Below are 18,373 nucleotides of genomic sequence, written 5' to 3'. Positions count from 1 at the left end.
ACAACTCTGATTAATATGCTTAGGATTTTTACTGGTAAAGTAGACAGAATATAAGAACAGATGGGCAATGTAAACAGAGAGAAAAAAATCCTAAGAAAACACCAAAAAGAAATGCTAGAAATAAAAAGAAAATATTGTAACAGAAATGAAGAATAATTTTCATAGGTATATTAGTAGACTAGACATGACTGAGGATAGACCCTCTGAGCTAGAGGATATATCAATAGAATACTTGAAAATCAAAAAGCAAAGAGAACATAGACTGAAGAATAGAATATCCATGGGTTGTGAGACAAACTACAAAGTTGTAACATACTCATACCAGAGAAGAAAAAAGAGAAAGAGGACCAGAAGGAATATTTGAAACAAGAATGATTGAGAATCACCCCCAATTGATGTCAGATACCAAACCACAGATCCAGGAAGCTCAGAGATCAAGCAGAACAAATGCCCAAAAAAGCTATACCTAGGCATATTATCTTTGGACTACAGAAAAAAATCAAAGATTGTTTTAAAAATCCTAAGAGAAGCCAGAGGAGCAAATATAAGAATTACATCCAACTACTCCACATAAATCATGCAAGGAAGAAGAGAATGGATTGAAATATTTAATGTACTTACAGAAAAAAACTCACCAACCTATAATTCTGTACCCAACAAAATTATTCTTCAAAAGTGAAAGAGAAATAAAGACTTTCTTGACAAACAAAAATTGAGGGAATTTGTTGCCAATAGACATGCCTTGCAAGAATTGTTAAAATAAATTGTTTAGAGAGAAGGAAAATGATATAGGTGGAAACTCAGATCTATATCAAGAAAGGAAGAGTATTGGAGAAGGAGTAAGTGAAAGAAAAATTAAAATCGTTCGTTTTTCTTATTTCTATTTGATCTGACAACAGTTTGCTCTAAATATTATAACAACAATGTATTTGATTCTGTATGCTTATGTATAAGTGAAATGAATGAAGGCAATGATACAAAGGACGATAGGGAGGAATTAGGGTTATTTTGTTATTATGAGGTTCTCAGATTAAGTGGTGTAGTGTTATATGAAATGGACTTGGATCATATATACACATATATTGCAAACTGTAAGACAAACACTTAAAATATTTTAATACAAAGAAGTATAAATGGTATGCTAAGAAAGGAGAGAAAATGAAATTATAAAATGCTCAGTTAAAACCACAAAAGCCAGAAGCAGAGTGGAAGATAAAAACAGAAACAGGTCATGAGAAACAAATAAAAAACAGTAAAAAAAATTATGGTAGATATTAATTCCACTCTATCAATAATCACACTGGTGGTCTAAATAATCAGACTGGTGGTCTAAATGCACCAATTCAAAAACAGAGATTGCTAGAGTGGATCAAAAAACACAACCCAACTACTTGTTGTCTACAAGATCCTCCTCTAAATATAAAGGCATATGTTAATTAAAAGTAAAGGGATGGGGAACAATATACCATGCTAACACTAATCAAAAGAAAGAAGTAGTGGCTGTGTTAATTTCAGGCAGAGCAGATTCAGAGCAAGGAAATTTATCAGGTCTACAGAGGGATGTTACAGAATGACAAAGTGGTCCATTTTCCAAGAAGACAGAACAATCCTTAATGGGTATTTTGCCTAACAACAGAACGTCAAACCATGTGAGGCAAAAACTGATAGAACTACAAGGAGAAGTAGATGAATCTACTATTATAGTTGGAGATCTCAATCTCTCTCTCTCAGAAATGGACAGATTCAGCAGGCAGAAAATCAGTAGGACAAGTTGAACTCTTATAGTACCATCAATCACCTGCATTGATATAATTGACATCTATAGACTACTTCATCCAACAACAGTAGAATACACATTTTCTCAACCTCACATGAAACATTCACCACAGTAGACCACATTCTAGGCCATAAAACATACCACAACAAATTAAAAAAAATAGAAATCAGAATATACATGCTGTCAGACCACAGTGGAATTAAACTAGAAACCAAAAACAGAAAGATTGCTAGAAAATCCCCAAATACCTGGAGAGTAAACAACACAGTTCTAAATAATGCATAGGTCAAATAAGAAATCAAGCTATTAAAAAATACTTGGACTCAACGAAAATTTCAAAAATTTATCAAATTTATCAAAATTTGTGGGATGCAGTGAAAGCAGTGTTTATAGTGAGATTTATAACATTAAATGTATACATTAGAAAAGGAGATTGACCCCAAATCAAAAATCTAGATTGCATCTGAGGAAACTAGAAAACAACCAAATTAGATCCAAAACAAGCAGCAATTAAAAATTAGAACAGAAATCAATGAGATTCAAAATAAAAGAATCAATAGAGAAAAAAATTAACAAAACCAAAAGATGCTGCTTGGAAAGATCAGTAAAACTGACAAGACTTTAACCAAGGTAACTAAGAAAAATAAAGAGAAGATGCAAATTACTAATGTCACAAATAAAACAAGGGACACCACTACAGATCTCATAGACATCAAAAGGATACAAAAGAAATACTATTAAAGACTCTATGCCAACAGATTTTGATAACCAATGAAATAGACCAATTCTCTGAAAGACAATATCTGCCAAGATTCACACAAGAAGAAATAGATGATCTGAATAAGCCTGTATCTATTAAGGAAACTGAACTGATAATTTAAAACCTTCCATAACAGAAAGCATAAGGCACATATGGGTACCTTGGTGAATTTTACCACATTTAAGGAAGGAATTATAAGAATTCTTTACAATCTCTAACAGAAGATAGAAGCAAAGGGAATACTTCCTAACTCATTCTGTGAGGCCAGCATTTTCCTAATACTAAAGCCAGAAAAAGATATTACAGAAAAGTAAACTACAAACCAGTATCTCTCGTGAGTATAGATGCAAAAATCAACAAAATATTAGCAAATAAAATCCACAATGTATATAAAGAATTACTCACCACCATTAAGAGTGATTTAGTCCAGGTATGCAAGACAGTTTCAGCATTCAAAAGTCAATTAATGTAATTTATCACATCAATAGGCTAAATAAAAATTACACGATCATATAAATAGATGCAGAAAAAGCATTTGACAAAATTCAAAGCCCACTTATAATACTCTGAGTAAACTGAGAATAGAGGGAAACTTTCTCAACTTGATAAAGAGTATCCACAAAAAACCTACAGCTAACATCATACTTAGTGGTCAAAAACTCGAAGCCTTCCCATAAGATCAGGTTCAAGGCAAGGATGTCCCCTCTCACCACTCCTTTTCAAAATTATATTAGAATTATTTGCTAATGCAATAAGCCAAAAAAAGAAAATAAAAGGTATACAAATTGGGAAGGAGGAGAAAACTATTTGCAGATGACAGGATCATCTATAGAAAATCTAAAAGAAGCAACAAAAATACTACTGGAACTATTAAATAATTACAGCAAGGTTTCAGAATATAAGGTTAATTAATATACAAAATCAATGAATAAGTAGAGTTTGAAAATAAAAACAATAACTTCAAAATGAAAAAATTTTCAAAATTTTCTTCAAAATAAATATTTAGGCACAAATCTAACAAAATATGTTCAAGTTCAATATGAGGAAATCTCTGATGGAAGAAATTAAAGAAGAACTAAATAAATGGAGAGACATTCCATGTTCAAGGAAAAGATGACTCAGTAGTGTCAATAAGTCAGTTCTTCCCAGGTTGATCACCATCTCAATTGAAATCCCATCAAGTTCCTTTATGGATATCAGCAAACTGATTCTAAAGTTGCTTACAGAAAGTCAAAAGACCCAGAATAGCCAACACAATATTGAGGAAGAACAATGTTATTAGACTGACACTACTTGACTTTAAGACTTATAAATCTACAGTATTCCACACAGTGTGGTATTGTCAAAAGAATAAGCAAACAAATGGAACAAAATAGCCCAGAAATAGATGCCTCAGTCAACTGATCTGTGACAAAGAAGTAAAAGGAGTGACAGTGAAAGATTGACAGTGAAAAGATTGTCTTTTCAACATGTGGTGCTGGAGTAACTGGGCATCTGCGTGTAAAAAAAAAATGCATCTATACACAGATCTTATAACTTTCACAAACATTAACTTAAAAGGGATCACAAACCTAAATGTAAAATGTGAAAAAACACAGCTCCTAGAAGGTAACATAAGAGAAAATCTAGATGACCTTGGCAAGGCAATGACTCTTTAGATACAAGACAAAGACATAATACGTGAAAGAAATAATTGATTAACTGGACTTCATTAAAAGTTAAAACCTTCTGCAATGTGAAAGACATTGTCAAGAGACTGAAAAGGCAAGCCATAAACTGGAAGAAAATATTTGCAAATGACATATCTGATAAAGGATTGTTAGTCAAAATATACAAAGAACTCAAAACTCAACAATAAGAACACAAGGAACCCAATTTTAACGATAAGCCAAAGACCTTAAGAGACATATCACCAAAGAAGATAATGCAGATGGCATATAAGCACAGGAAAAGATGCTCCATGTCATATGTCATTAGAAAAATGCACATTAAAACAATGATATACCACTACACACTTTTAGAATGGCCAAAATCTTGAACATTGACAACACCAAATGCTGACCAGGATGAGGAGCAACAGGAACTCTCATTCATTGCTGGTGGGAATGCAAAATAGTACAGCCACTTTGCAAGACAGTGTAAGAGTCTGTTACAAAACTAAACACATCTGACCATACAATTCAGTAATCGAGCTCATTGGTATTTACACAAATGAGTTGAAAACTTAAGACCGTGCAAAACCTGCACACAGATGTATATAGGAGCACTATTCATAACTGCCAAAACTTGGAAGCAACCAAGATGTTCTTCAGTAGGCAAATGGATAAATGGTGGTACATCCAGACAAAGGCATATGATTCAGCATGAAAAGGAAATGAGCCTTCAAGCCATGAAAAGACATGAAGAAATGTAAATACATGTTACTAAGTGAAAGAAGCCAATCTGAAAAGGCTCCATACTGTATGATTCCAACTATATGACATTCTGGAAAAGGCAAAATTATCAAGACAGTAAAAAGATCAGTGGTTGCCAGATTATTAGAGAAAAGAGAGGGATTAAAATGTGGAGCACAGAGGATTTTCAGGGATTTTTAGTAAGGAAATTACTTTGTGTGATACTGTAATGGTGGATACATATCATTATAAATTTATACAAACCCATAGAATGTACAACACCGTGTGTGAACTGTAATGTAAATTATGGACTGTGGGTGATACGATGTGTCAGTGTAGGTCCATCAGTCATAACAAATACATCACTACATGGGGGATGTTGATATGAGAGAGGCTATGCATGTTTGTGGACTGGGGATAAATGGGAAATCTCGGTATCTTCTGCTCAAAATTGTTATAACCCTAAAACTACTGTAAAATGTAAACTCTAATAAAAACAAACAAAACTACAGGTAGGCATACATTTTAAATACGAAAGAAAACCAAAGTCAAAGAGTAATCCTTGAAATGAGCCAGGGAGGTGCAGAAGTACTTTATCTATAGAGGAGCAGCAAAAAGAAATAAAGCAGACCTCTCATCAGAAGCTAAGCAAACAAGACAATAATGAGTGAAATCTTCAAAGTTTTGAAAGAAAACAAACCCAACCTATAATTTTATATCCACAAAATTTTTTCTTCAACAATGAACAAGAAATAAAGACTTTCTCAGGAAAAAAATAAAAAGCAAAACCAGAAGCGGATGCAAATCTTCACCACCTGACCAGTTAAGAAATGTTAAAAGAAGTTCTTCAAGGAAAGGAAAATTACATAGGACAGAATTTTTGATCTAGATCAAGAAAGAAAGGGTACTAGAGAAGGAAAACTTGAAAGTAATTTTTTCTTAATTAATTTAAAAGATAACAGTTTAGGGCTTCCCTGGTGGTGCAGTGGTTGAGAATCCGCCTGCTGATGCAGGGGACACGGGTTCATGCCCCGGTCTGGGAGGATCCCACATGCCGCAGAGCGGCTAGGCCCGTGGGCCATGACCGCTGAGCCTGCGCGTCCGGAGCCTGTGCTCCGCAATGGGAGAGGCCACAACAGTGAGAGGCCTGCATACCGCAAAAAAAAGAAAAAAAAAAAGATAACAGTTTAAATTAATAATAATAATGCATCAAGTCATCACAACATATGGATAAGTGAAATGAATGACAACAGTGTTATAAGGTCTGGAGGTTCTACCTATTATATGGTTCCTTCACTGCACAAAAACTGATAGAGTGTTATTTGAATGTGGTCTTAGAGTAATTTAAAATGTCACAGTTTGACATAGTCCTATGAAATTCTTTACTGTGTTTACTCTAATGATATCATCTAGGACCTTGTTCTTTACAATAAGAAGTGCCCTCTCTATGACAACCAGTGGGTGACAGCTCTCAGCATCGGATATAATTTTGCTTCCCATAGGAACTGATTGATATAAATTTTGGATCCTCTAAATCATGCACTTTTTGGTGTTTCTCTGATTACATCATCCCCAGAAAGGCCTTCATGGCATGTCTTTTGGCCACTAAACCACACTACGCTAAAATCATCTTACATAAACTCCTTTTGCCTCATTCTTTCTTGTTTTCTTTTTCCATTTATTTTTACCATGCTATAATCTGTAGATCTTTGTAAGCTACCTTAAAACCTTTTAAAATAAGATAAAGTAAAACAAACAAATGAATCAGTACTGTTCAAAGTATAATCCTGAGGAATACTAGAACAAATTATAGCTGCCACAGAGTAAACCAAATGGCATTTATCCTTTCGATCACTGATGAAGTTATTTAGTTTCATAATTGCCTCACAGTCTTTGAACCATACTGAGGGAGCAATAATGTCACAATGGCTTCGTCATCTTTTGATATACTTTTCTTATGTCACATAGTCATTATAGTACTTGTCACTTCGAAAAGCATTAATTAACTGCCAGCAAAATAACAAGGATTATTACTGTGATGTGGTTTACACTTGTCATTTCACAGAAACATAATCCTAGAGCTGGAATCTATTTCAAAGGATTATTTGTTCTAGTCTTCGCTGTGAGTTGATGATTATTTGCAAAGCTCCCAATTACAGAAACCCTGCAGGTTCTCCTAGAACTTTTGAAAGATCTTTACACTTTCTTCTGCCAATAAACTCAGACTGAATATCAAACATTTTAATTTAAAAAACTTCCCTTATCTACAGTACATATTTTAGTGTTCCTCGAAAACATGATTAATAAACATTTCCTATTTCTTGGAAATGGCTATTAGAAATCTTAGTTGAAGGCAGAGAGAAAAAAAGTACTCAAATTTTAAATAAATATATGAAAATTGAGGTCAGACTACTCTTGGCCCCCTGGGTTTATTAAAAAACCACCTCAGAAGGCTATGGTACCACTGTAGCATCGTCCCAGGTCCCCCTCACCTTCCTCTAGGCTCTATAAGAGGAGAACTAGGGCTTGCACAGAAAGAGACAAATCTTTGGTCCTGAATCATTGGCCTGTGGCAAAGTGTCGTGCTGCCTGCATGTCTTGCACGCACCCCCTCCCACAAACCATGGGAGAGGTGCTGTTTGAAATAATACTTCATGAAGACTGAGGATACCTGCAAGAAGAGGAGGATGAAATCTCATTCCCTACTTGGAAGTGTGCTTAAGGAATCATCAACTGTGTCATCTCCAAGTGACAGGGACTCCTGATTTGCCCTGGTGAGCTCATCCTAGTTTGCCTTGAGAACAATGCCAGCTCATTTTTGTATCCTGCTTCCACCATCAAGAAAGTTAAAAACTGAATGAAATCAATACAATATCATTTACTAGTAAATATATGATTTATAGAAGATTTTTGAGGAGACAGAAGAGGACAAATTGCTAATCTCAGGGAGGGGTGATATAGTGAAGAGTGTTTCCCCAATTATGAAATCCTTGGATTTCATTTTCTGAGATGATCTTGTGGGACTATTGTTACATGAGGAACATATTGGGAAGTGTGGCTTATTAATTTAACTTATTAAAATCAGTCATAAGAGAAGAATGTCCATCCACAGCTCACCATTACTATTTAATAGTTTTACATTTTAATCAATGAAATAAGACTAATGAAACCAAAATTAAAAAGCATAATTATTGGAAAGGAGATCAAATTATCTGCAGATGATGTGATCATATAGCTAGAGAATTCATGAGGATAAATTACAAAACTCTTAGAATTAAGAAGAAAGCAAAATAAACTCTAAGGTACAAGAAAAATGCTCAACTATTAATAACTTTTTACATACAAGCAATAAAGAACTAAAGACTACAGAGAAAATATTTAACAATAATAGAAAAATATAAAAAATAACTTAGAATATCTCAGAGAAATGTAAAGATCCCTTATAAAGAAGGCTGTGCAGGCTTGCTAAGAGATTTTTTAAGTGTTTGAAACAAAATTAAAAATATTCCACATTACTACATAGAAAGGTAATACGATAAAATGTTAAATCTTTCCAAATTAATTTATAGGTTTAATGCAATTAAGATAAAATTGTACAGGGAATTTTTTGGTAACTGGATGAAATTGTTTTAAAGTTTCTGTAGCTGATCAAACAAGTAAGAAAGTAAATTTTTGGAAAAAATAATATACCTTCCACTATCAAATATGAATACAGAGCACAATCCTTCACTAATTACAGAGTGGTATTGACCAAAAAGGAAACAGGTAGATTAATGTGATGAAATGTATGAGGCTCTGAAATAGTAATTAATACAACTTCATAAATAACAAAGGAATCATCAGAAATAAATGGGGAAATATCAGTATTCAATAGATGATGTTGAAAGAATTGACTAAATACATGGAACAATCAAGTAGAGATTTTTCCTCACATGATGCAACAAAACAAATTCCAGAGTTTAAGGAAAGTATTTTTAAAAGTAAAAAAGAAGTAAATAAATTTTAGAAGATCATGTCTGTTGCTGGGGTGAGTACTTTTCTACTTAAGACTCTCACACAAATGAAGAATCCAATCGGCCTATGTAAAAAAAGCAGCGTTATGGTCTGGTATACTATAGAAATCTGCATATAGATCCATGAACAGGAAATGAGATATAGCTGGTCCTCACAAGGAAAATCACTAGAAACAAAATATCAGGTCCTGTGACTTGTTTCTCTTCTTCTAAGTGTAACACAAGTTTTTACCCTGGTGCTCCACCCGTGTATCTGTTGTTTTTCTCTCTTTCTAGACCCTTCCTTGTATCTCTAATCCCGGTTCATTTCAGTGGACTTCCTCCATATGCAACATAACTATCAGCTCAATTTCCTGCAAATGACCTGCAAAAATTCTGAGTTTCTCTTTCATATTACTAGAAAGGAGTAATATGATTTAGCTGATAAAACAGGGATTAATATCTCCAGATCTTCCTCTCCTCAGCCAGCCTATTGTTTTCCCTGTCCAAAAGTCTTACCTTGTCTGCCACAGAAGTTCTAATTAGCAGAACTACAGTGCTTATATTTACAAACCAGCTTAGACTAAAAAGGGCTGTTTGAAAAAAACAGAAATTGAAAAAGCTTCAGTTGTTTATTTCATTTTCAACTTCTGATCCTGAGGAGAATTACAATCGGTGCTTCTAACTACAATCATAATTGTAATTTAAAGGCAATCATTTTTAAGGGATACATTTGCTCCTTGTTGTTATTTATGAGTTATTTTACATAAACTTATTTAGAAGTAAAAGAGGATTTGGTGACATCAAGTTTCTAACAGTTCATTTTAGAACAGATAGAATTTTAGAGTTAGAATTAAAGAAACAGGCAAACAAACAAACACAAGTTTCCACTCTGATCTTTTGTCCCTCCCTCACCCCTGTTGTGATCATCTACCAGTCTTCTGGTCAGTCTCCTTCATTTATTTTAGACTAAGGCGCCTGGTTTTATGCCTTTCTCTACACCCTCACATTCTGTCATCCTTGGTGATATTAACATCAACATGGACCACCCACTCAATGCCCTGGATGCTCAGGTCACTCTGGTTCTTGACCTACTTGTGCCCAGTGATTCTTTCCCCTCCACCTAAGCCTCCAACGTCGTGATCACAGTTATCATGTGACAGTGTATTACCTCTAAAATCACAAATTCAAGTATCCCACTACCTCACCCAATCTCCTGTCTTTCCAACAAGTCACCACTCACTCTATCCACCCCACCCAACATTCCTATCCCAAACTGCAGCCATGACTTGAACTCATTAGGACTTCCAGGTCCTTGACCTCTTTCCTTTTTTCCAAACCTTCATACTTTCCCTTTTACATTATGTAGCTGAGAACTCTTCAGTGATCATTTGAATAAATTTTGCAACTAGCTTAATAACTTAATTCACTGGTCCATCATCTTTTTCATCATAGCCATTAGGTAAAACCCCAACCCTGGGTTATTATTATATATATATAATTTATTTGTGGCTGCATCAATGAGGCCAGGAGCTGGTGGAGAAAGTCACATTTAATGGAAGAGTAGCTCCACAACAAATTCAGGAATGCCGGCTTCAAATGGCGCTCAAAACTACAAAGAAGAACATTTATATTATGACCTCACTCTCTTATTCTCCACAATGACTTTACATAATTAAAAAATCCAGCTCCCCACATTTATATATTCATTCTCATATTCTCTCTACACTTATCCCCATCTCTCGCTCTTCAGTCTTTCAATTCTATCTCTAATGCCCTAATGGAACACACATACTTTTTTATTGCATGTGTTATAGTTATAAATTATAGAAACATAAATTATATTAACATAAATGAATATTTATTATAAATTATATGAATTATGAGAAGAGGTCAAGATAGCAGAGTAGGAGAATGTGGAACGCAACTCCCCCCATGAACATACCAAAAATACATCTAAATGTGTGACAATTCTTACTGAAAACTCTAGACTAGCAGAAAGACTCTTGTACAACCAAGACTGTAAGAAAGATCCACACAGCACGGGGTAGGAAGAAAAGAGAAGTGATTAGGTCAGGACCTGTACCCTGGGAGGGGACTCAGAGGAAAAGGGAAATTACACTGTTGGAGATCTCCTCTGGGGAGTGAGCAGTTCAAGCCACATTTTGGGTGCCCCAGCCCTGGGGTTCGACAGAGGGAAGACAAGCACCCTTAGCTGATTAGAGGGCCAGTGAGACTAACAGGAGAGCTGTGAGAAGCTTAGATTCTTCTTGTGAGGAGTGCACCGATGCTTGCTCGCTTCCAAAGCAGGGCAGAGAAGGCAGATTGAAAACTTCACATGTGGCTGCTGGTTTCCCATCACTGTCCTGATGTGTGGCCCAGCCTGAGCCCAGTGAATGCTCCAGCCCTGCTGGCTTCACGATCCAGCTCCACACTGGGGCTAGGGCTGCAAAGACCAAGGAGAGACCTCAGCTGTGAGACACAGAGGCAGCTCAAACCCAAAGTGGCATCTGAGCAGGGCAGGGGCAACTGTTATTGGTGCTTACAGAGGTAGAGCATCAGAAGCAGTTCAGGTCTTGGACCCTGGCCACACTGCCATTGGCTGCACCCCAACCCATGCCAAGAGACCACACAGGCCCCACCTACTCTGTGGTGCAGCTCCACACCAGTGCGAGGGTGCCAGTGCTAGGAGGGGGAGAACACAAACTAAAAGGGAAAAGAGCCAGCTCAGACCCTACTCTCAGGGCTTCTGCTCCAGCATCTTGGGACCTGATCCCACCCCAGATAGGGCAGTACAGCCACTGAGCAGAGGGGAATCTTTAGCTCACACCTGGCTTTGGCCCTAACCCCTCTGTCTCCAGCCCCACATCCTACCAAGGTGATAGTTGCCAGCACACCCTGAGGAAAGACGTGACTTTTGTTTACATCAAATTCAGCTCTCTCACCAAAGCCACTGGGCACATGCAGGCTGTATATCATGCTCCCACATAAGGACACCCCTTCAAGACTGCAATAGGTAACTCTTTCACCTATTTTCATAGAGATAGAGAAAGTTAAGCAAAATGAGAAGACTGAAGAATTTGTCTCATTAGAAAGAACAAGAAAAACCCCTGAAAAAAAATAATGAAACAGAAATAATTTACCAAAAAACGATTCAAAGCATTTTTTTCCAACCACAGCAGTATGAAACTAGAAATCAGTTAGTTACAGGAAGAAAAATGGGAAAAGCACAAAATACCTGGAGAATAAACAACATGCTACTAAAAAACCAATGGGCCAAAAATGAAATCAAAGAGGAAATCAGAAAACACCTAAAGATAAATGAAAACAGAAATATAGGACACAGCAAATGCAGTTCTAAGAGGGAAGTTTATAGCAATATAGGTCTACTGCAAGAAACAAGAAAAATCTCAAATAAACAACCGAACTTACCATCTAAAGGAATCATAAAAAGAAGAACAAAGCCCAAAGTCAGCAGCAGAAAGGAAATAATAAACAACAGAGAGGAAATAAATAAAACAGATAGAAAACAAGAGGAGGATCAATGAAACAAAGAGCTGTTTTTTTAAAAGTTAAAAAAATATGATAAACCTTTAGCCAGGTTCATCAAGAAGAAAAGAGAGGACCCAAATAAACAAAATAAGAAACGAAAGGGTAGAAATTATCACAGATACCACAAAGATACAAAAAAATCCTAAGAGAATACTATGAACAGTTATGTACTAAAAGATTGGATAAACTAGAAGAAATACTCAAATATCTAGAAACATACAACCTGCCACAATTGAATCAGGAAGAAATAGACCATTTGAACAGACCAATCACTAGTACTGAAATTGAATTTGTAATTAAAAAACTCCCAGCCAAAAAAAGTCCAGGACTGGATGGCATCACAGGGGAATTCTACCAAATGTATAAAGAAGAGCTACTACCTATCCTTCTCAAACTGTTCCAGAATATTGAAGAGGATGGAACAGTCCCAAATTCAGACCATTACCCTGATGTCAAAACCAGACAGACACCAGAAAAAAGGAAAGTTACAGGCCAATATCTCTGATGTATATAGATGCAAAAATCCTCCACAAAACACTAGTAAACCAAGTTTAATAATTTATAAAAAGGATCATACACCATAATCAAGTGAGATTTATTCCAGGGATGAAAAGTTGATTCAATATTCACAAAATCACTGTGATACACCACATTAACAAAAGGAAGGATAAAAAATTACATGATCATCTCAACATACACAGAAAAAGCACTTGACAATATTCAACATCCATTCATGATAAAACCTCTCATCAAACTTGGTATAGAGAAACATATCCCAACATAATAAAAGCCATTTATGACAAACCCACAGCTAACATTATACTCAACTGTGAAAAGCTGAAAGCCTTTCCTCTAAAATCAGGAACAAAACAAGGATTCCCACTCTTGCCATTTCTATTTAATGTAGTTTGTAAGTCCTAGCCACAGCAATCAGATAAGAAAAATAAATAAAAGTCATCCAAATTAGAATGGAAAAGTAAAACTGTCACTATTTGAAAATGACATGATACTATATATAAAAACCATAGTCTTGAGCAGAAAACTATTAGAACTAATAAATGAATTCAGTAAAGTTGCAGGATACAAGATTAATATACAGAAATCTGTTACTTTTTATACACTAATAATGAACTATCAGAAAAAGAAAGCAAGAAAACAATCCCTTTTTTAAATGCATCAAAAAGAATAAATGCCTAGGAATAAATTAACCAAGGAGATGAAACACCTATACTCTGAAAAGTATAAAATCCTGATGAAGGAATTTGAAAATGATACAAGGAAATGTAAAGATATCCCACATTCCTGAATTGAAGAATTTAAATTGTTAAAATGTCCATATTATCCAAAGCAATCTACAGATTTCATGCAATATCTATCAAAATACCCATGACATTTTTCACAGAAAAAAAAAATCCTAAAATTTATATGGAGCCACAAAAGACCCTAAATTTCCAAAGCTATCTTGAAAAAAAAGAACAAAGCTGGAGGTATCATGTTCCCTGACTGAAAACTATACCACAAAGCTACAGTAATCAAAACAGCATGGTACTGGCATAAAAACATACACATAGATCAATGCAACAGAATAGAGAGCCCAGAATCCATGCACTTATGGTCAATCAATCTACAACAAAGGAGGCGAGAATATATAATGGACAAATACAGTCTCTTAATAAGTGATGCTGGGAAAACTAGTCAGCTACATGTAAAAGAATGCATTCAGAACATATCCTCACACCATATACAAAAATAAACTCGAAAAGCATTAAAGATCTAAATGTAAGACCTGATACCATAAAACTCCTGGAAGAGAATATAGGCAGAACATTCTTTTCATAAATCGTAGCAATATTTTTTTGAATCTGTATCCTAAGGCAAAACTAAATAATATTTAGGCAAAAACTAAATATCCTAAGGCAAAAATAAAAAAAAATTTATTTCATTCAGAAATAAAACTGAATGAAAACCTAAAACAAATAGGACCTAATTAAACTTTGCAAAGCAAAGGAAGCCCTTGAAAAAATGAAAAGACAGCCTAAGAAATGGGGGAAATATTTGGAAATGATATGACCAATAAGGTGTAAATACCCCAAATATATAAACAGCTCTAAAATTCAATATCAAAAACAAACCAAAAAATGGGCAGAGGCTCTAAATAGACATTTTTCCAAAGAAGACATACAGATGGTCAAAAGGCACATGAAAAGATGCTCAAATTGTTAATCATCAGAGAAATGCAAATCAAAACCACAATGAGAAATCACCTCACACCTGTCAGAATGGCTATCATCAAAAAGACCACCAGTAACAGATGTGGATTATGTGGAGAAAAAGGAACCCTCCTACACTGTTGGTGGGAATGTAAATGGGTGCAGCCACTATGGAAAACAGTATGGAGGTTCCTCCAAAAACTAAAAATAGGACCAACATATGATCCAACAATTCCACTCCTGTGTATATATCCAAAGAAAATGAAAACACTAATTCTAATAGAAACATGTGCCCCTATGATCATAGCAGCATTATTTATAATAGCCAAGATAAGGAAACAAGATAAGTGTGCATCAACAGATGAATGTATAAAGAGTTGTGATATATATATATATAAAACAGAATACTACTCAGCCATAAAAAATAATGAAATTCTGCCATTTGCAACAACATGGATTGACCTAGAGAGTATGCTTAGTAAAATAACTCAGAGAAAGACAAATACACTGTTATCACTTACATACGAATCTAAAAAAATAAAACAACTGAATGTATATAACAAAACAGAAACAGATTCACCAGTATAGAGAACAAACTAGTAGTTACCAGTGGGAAGAGGGAAGGAGGGGAGGGGCAAGATGTATACAAACAACCATGTATCTAGTAAATAAGCAAGAAGGATATATTGTTCAGCACAGGAAAATATAGCCATTATTTTGTAATAACTTTATAGTATAATCTAAAAATATTGAATCACTATACTATACACCTGAAACTAAAATAACACTGTAAATCAACTATACTTCCATAAAAATAATTATATGAATTATTATAAATTATATGCTATGAATTATATGAATAATTTATAATAATTCTGTGAGAATTTTTATAATAAAGATCTACTCATTAGATTGCTTGTGAGGGCAAGGCCACACCTGATTGTTTACCATTCTATCTCTACTGACTGTTGAAGCACCTGACAATAGTAGATACTCCAAAAATTTATATTGATAGAATAAACAAACATGTACACTTCAGTAAACACATTAAGTCACTTTAAAAATAGCTTTAAATACTCGGTATGCCATGACAAGAATTGTGCTCATACTGAACCATCTTCCATATATGTCTAGTGTAACATGTGTGGACTGTGACTCCCCTTCTTTAGCACATTCTTTAAGTGAATTCTGTTCTGAATAGTCACTGCTTTCATGTACTTTTTTTTTTTTTCTCGATATGCAGGCCTCTCACTGTTGTGGCCTTTCCCGTTGCGGAGCACAGGCTCCGGACGCACAGGCTCAGCAGCCATGGCTCACGGGCCCAGCCGCTCCACGGCATGTGGGATCTTCCCGGACTGGGGCACGAACCCGTGTCCCCTGCATCGGCAGGCGGACTCTCAACCACTGCACCACCAGGGAAGCCCCATGTACTTTTTAACTGTCAATTATTTTTCCATTTCTTGCCTTGTATTGAGAAAATATCAAAAAGTACATTTTTTACCTTGACTAAATTCTACAAACATATGATTTTAAAACTTTTGGCAATTGATATATGTTATGCACTTTGCTAATGTCTGGGAAGTGATGAGGTGGATGCAAAATAACACAGAAAACCTACCACCCAGGTATCACAATCTCATGGGAGAGTTCTACTTTTACAAAGGTCTAATTGTTAGGCTTGGCTTTCCATTCAAAAGACATAAAACCAAAATAACAGAGGCTCAAAGAAGACAGAAATGCATTAGAGTGCAATAGAACTAAGGGAGTCACATGATTATTAAGATCAGAGGCACTTTTCTCCTCATAGCCCAGTGTGGTGGCTACTGTTCCAGCCACTGCATCTACATTCTGATCAGCAACAAGAAAGGGAAGGAAAAGGGCACACTTCCCTCCTTTTATGACATTATATGGATCTTTGACACACCAATTCCACTTGTTTTCCTTTGATAAAACAGCCACAAAGCTGCTCCTGGCTGCAGTTGTGGTTGGGAAATGGGTCACTAAGAAACTGCAAGTTCAAAGACTAAGGAAGAAGGTGGGAATGGATACTGGGAAGCATTCTTTACACAGTCAGAAACTCTAAGGAAAAGTATGATCAATAATAAACTAGACATATAAACAAATGTAATGAGTGAACATAGAGAGACAGCAATTCTTACTGACTTGGAGTGGATTTCACCATCATGAGAAATAGTTCCTGATATATGATAAAGATTTAAACAAACAAATAAAAAAGAGAAGGGTAAGGAGGGGGAAAATCAAGGTGTGAAATCCAAAAAATTATTGAGTAGTGAGGGGAGGGAGGAGTAGAACAGAGTGGCCAGAATCCTGGAGGTGGAGTCTGTAGCAGGGGGAATAGAACGTGACAGAAATATAAGGATGCAAAAGTAGATTGAGTTTAGGATACTGAGAGCTGTGAATGACAGACTGAAGACATGTATGGCATTGATTAACATTAAAAACTTTAACCGTTGCTGTTATTTTTATTCCTGTTTAGCTATTAAAATTGTTCCTTTTTTTTTTATCATTCTTCCATTAAATCTGGAAACCTGTAACCAGTACTTTCGATGTTAAATCTTGCAGATAGTGGAGATTTTGGGATTGCTAATGTCCCAGGTCTGGCACTCCAAATCATCATTGTTACTTTATAACAGAAAGGAAGTCACAGAATAAAACAGTTATCATTACCCTGGCTCACCCTCTCTGGTTGAAATTACATTCCTCAGATGCACAGGCACCAATGAGAACCTGTGTAACAAATTTGAAATGTGCTCTTATGATGAACCAACTTTTTAGAGTCACTGATTTTCCCACGTCCATTCAGACCCCAGAGCCTTCACCTTCTCCAACCAGAGGAGGAACATGCCCCCTTTTTTCTGGGTATTGCTAGCAGGAGAGAGTGGAATGGGGTGGGGGCAGAGGGTAAGAAAATATCAACGGCTTCGTGTCAACCTAGAAGATCAGCTTGTGAAGCAGCCATCCGAGCAAGGGCTCGGGTTAAACTGCAATCACTGACTACTGACATGTGTTATTAGGAAAGCAGCAGGGAAGGGGCTTTTCTTTCTGATGCACACAAGTTTGGATCCAGGTTTTTGTTGTAACTCTCTCACTGGGATGAGCTCAAATTGGAAAAGTGAAAACAAAACATTCCTGCCTCTGGTATTTATGTTACCATTTTTTCCACTCCCTGTAATTACACAAAACATGACTAATGCCAGCTTTACTTTCTGACTCATTCTGCAATGAAGACATTTGACCATATTTTTCCCTGATCTATGGGAGTGGTGTGAGGTCACCTGACCTCCAGAATAACCTTACTATGTTATCCTAGAGAGAAAGATGATGCTGTTAAAAGAACAGTAAAAAGCTTTGTTTATAAGGAACAGAGGTACAGAGACATATCCATCATGGAAAATGATAGGCCATTGAGATGTGCATCATGTAAAAGAGGTCCATCAATGAGGAAGTTGGATTTTTTTCAGTTTTCATTTTATTTTTTATATAAGGTGGAAATTTTCAGTTTTCTTCAATGAAGTCCTGAACCTGGCTTTTTAAGTTTTTTTTTTTTTTTTTTTTTTTTTTTTAGCGGTACGCAGGCCTCTCACTGTTGTGGCCTCTCCTGTTGTGGAGCACATGCTCCGGACGCGCAGACTCAGAGACCATGGCTCACGGGCCCAGCCGCTCTGCAG

This window comes from Mesoplodon mirus, assembly GCF_964341445.2.
Source record: "Mesoplodon mirus genome assembly, chromosome: 13".
Taxonomy (NCBI): Eukaryota; Metazoa; Chordata; class Mammalia; order Artiodactyla; family Ziphiidae; genus Mesoplodon; species Mesoplodon mirus.
This window is presented reverse-complemented; position numbering follows the sequence as displayed.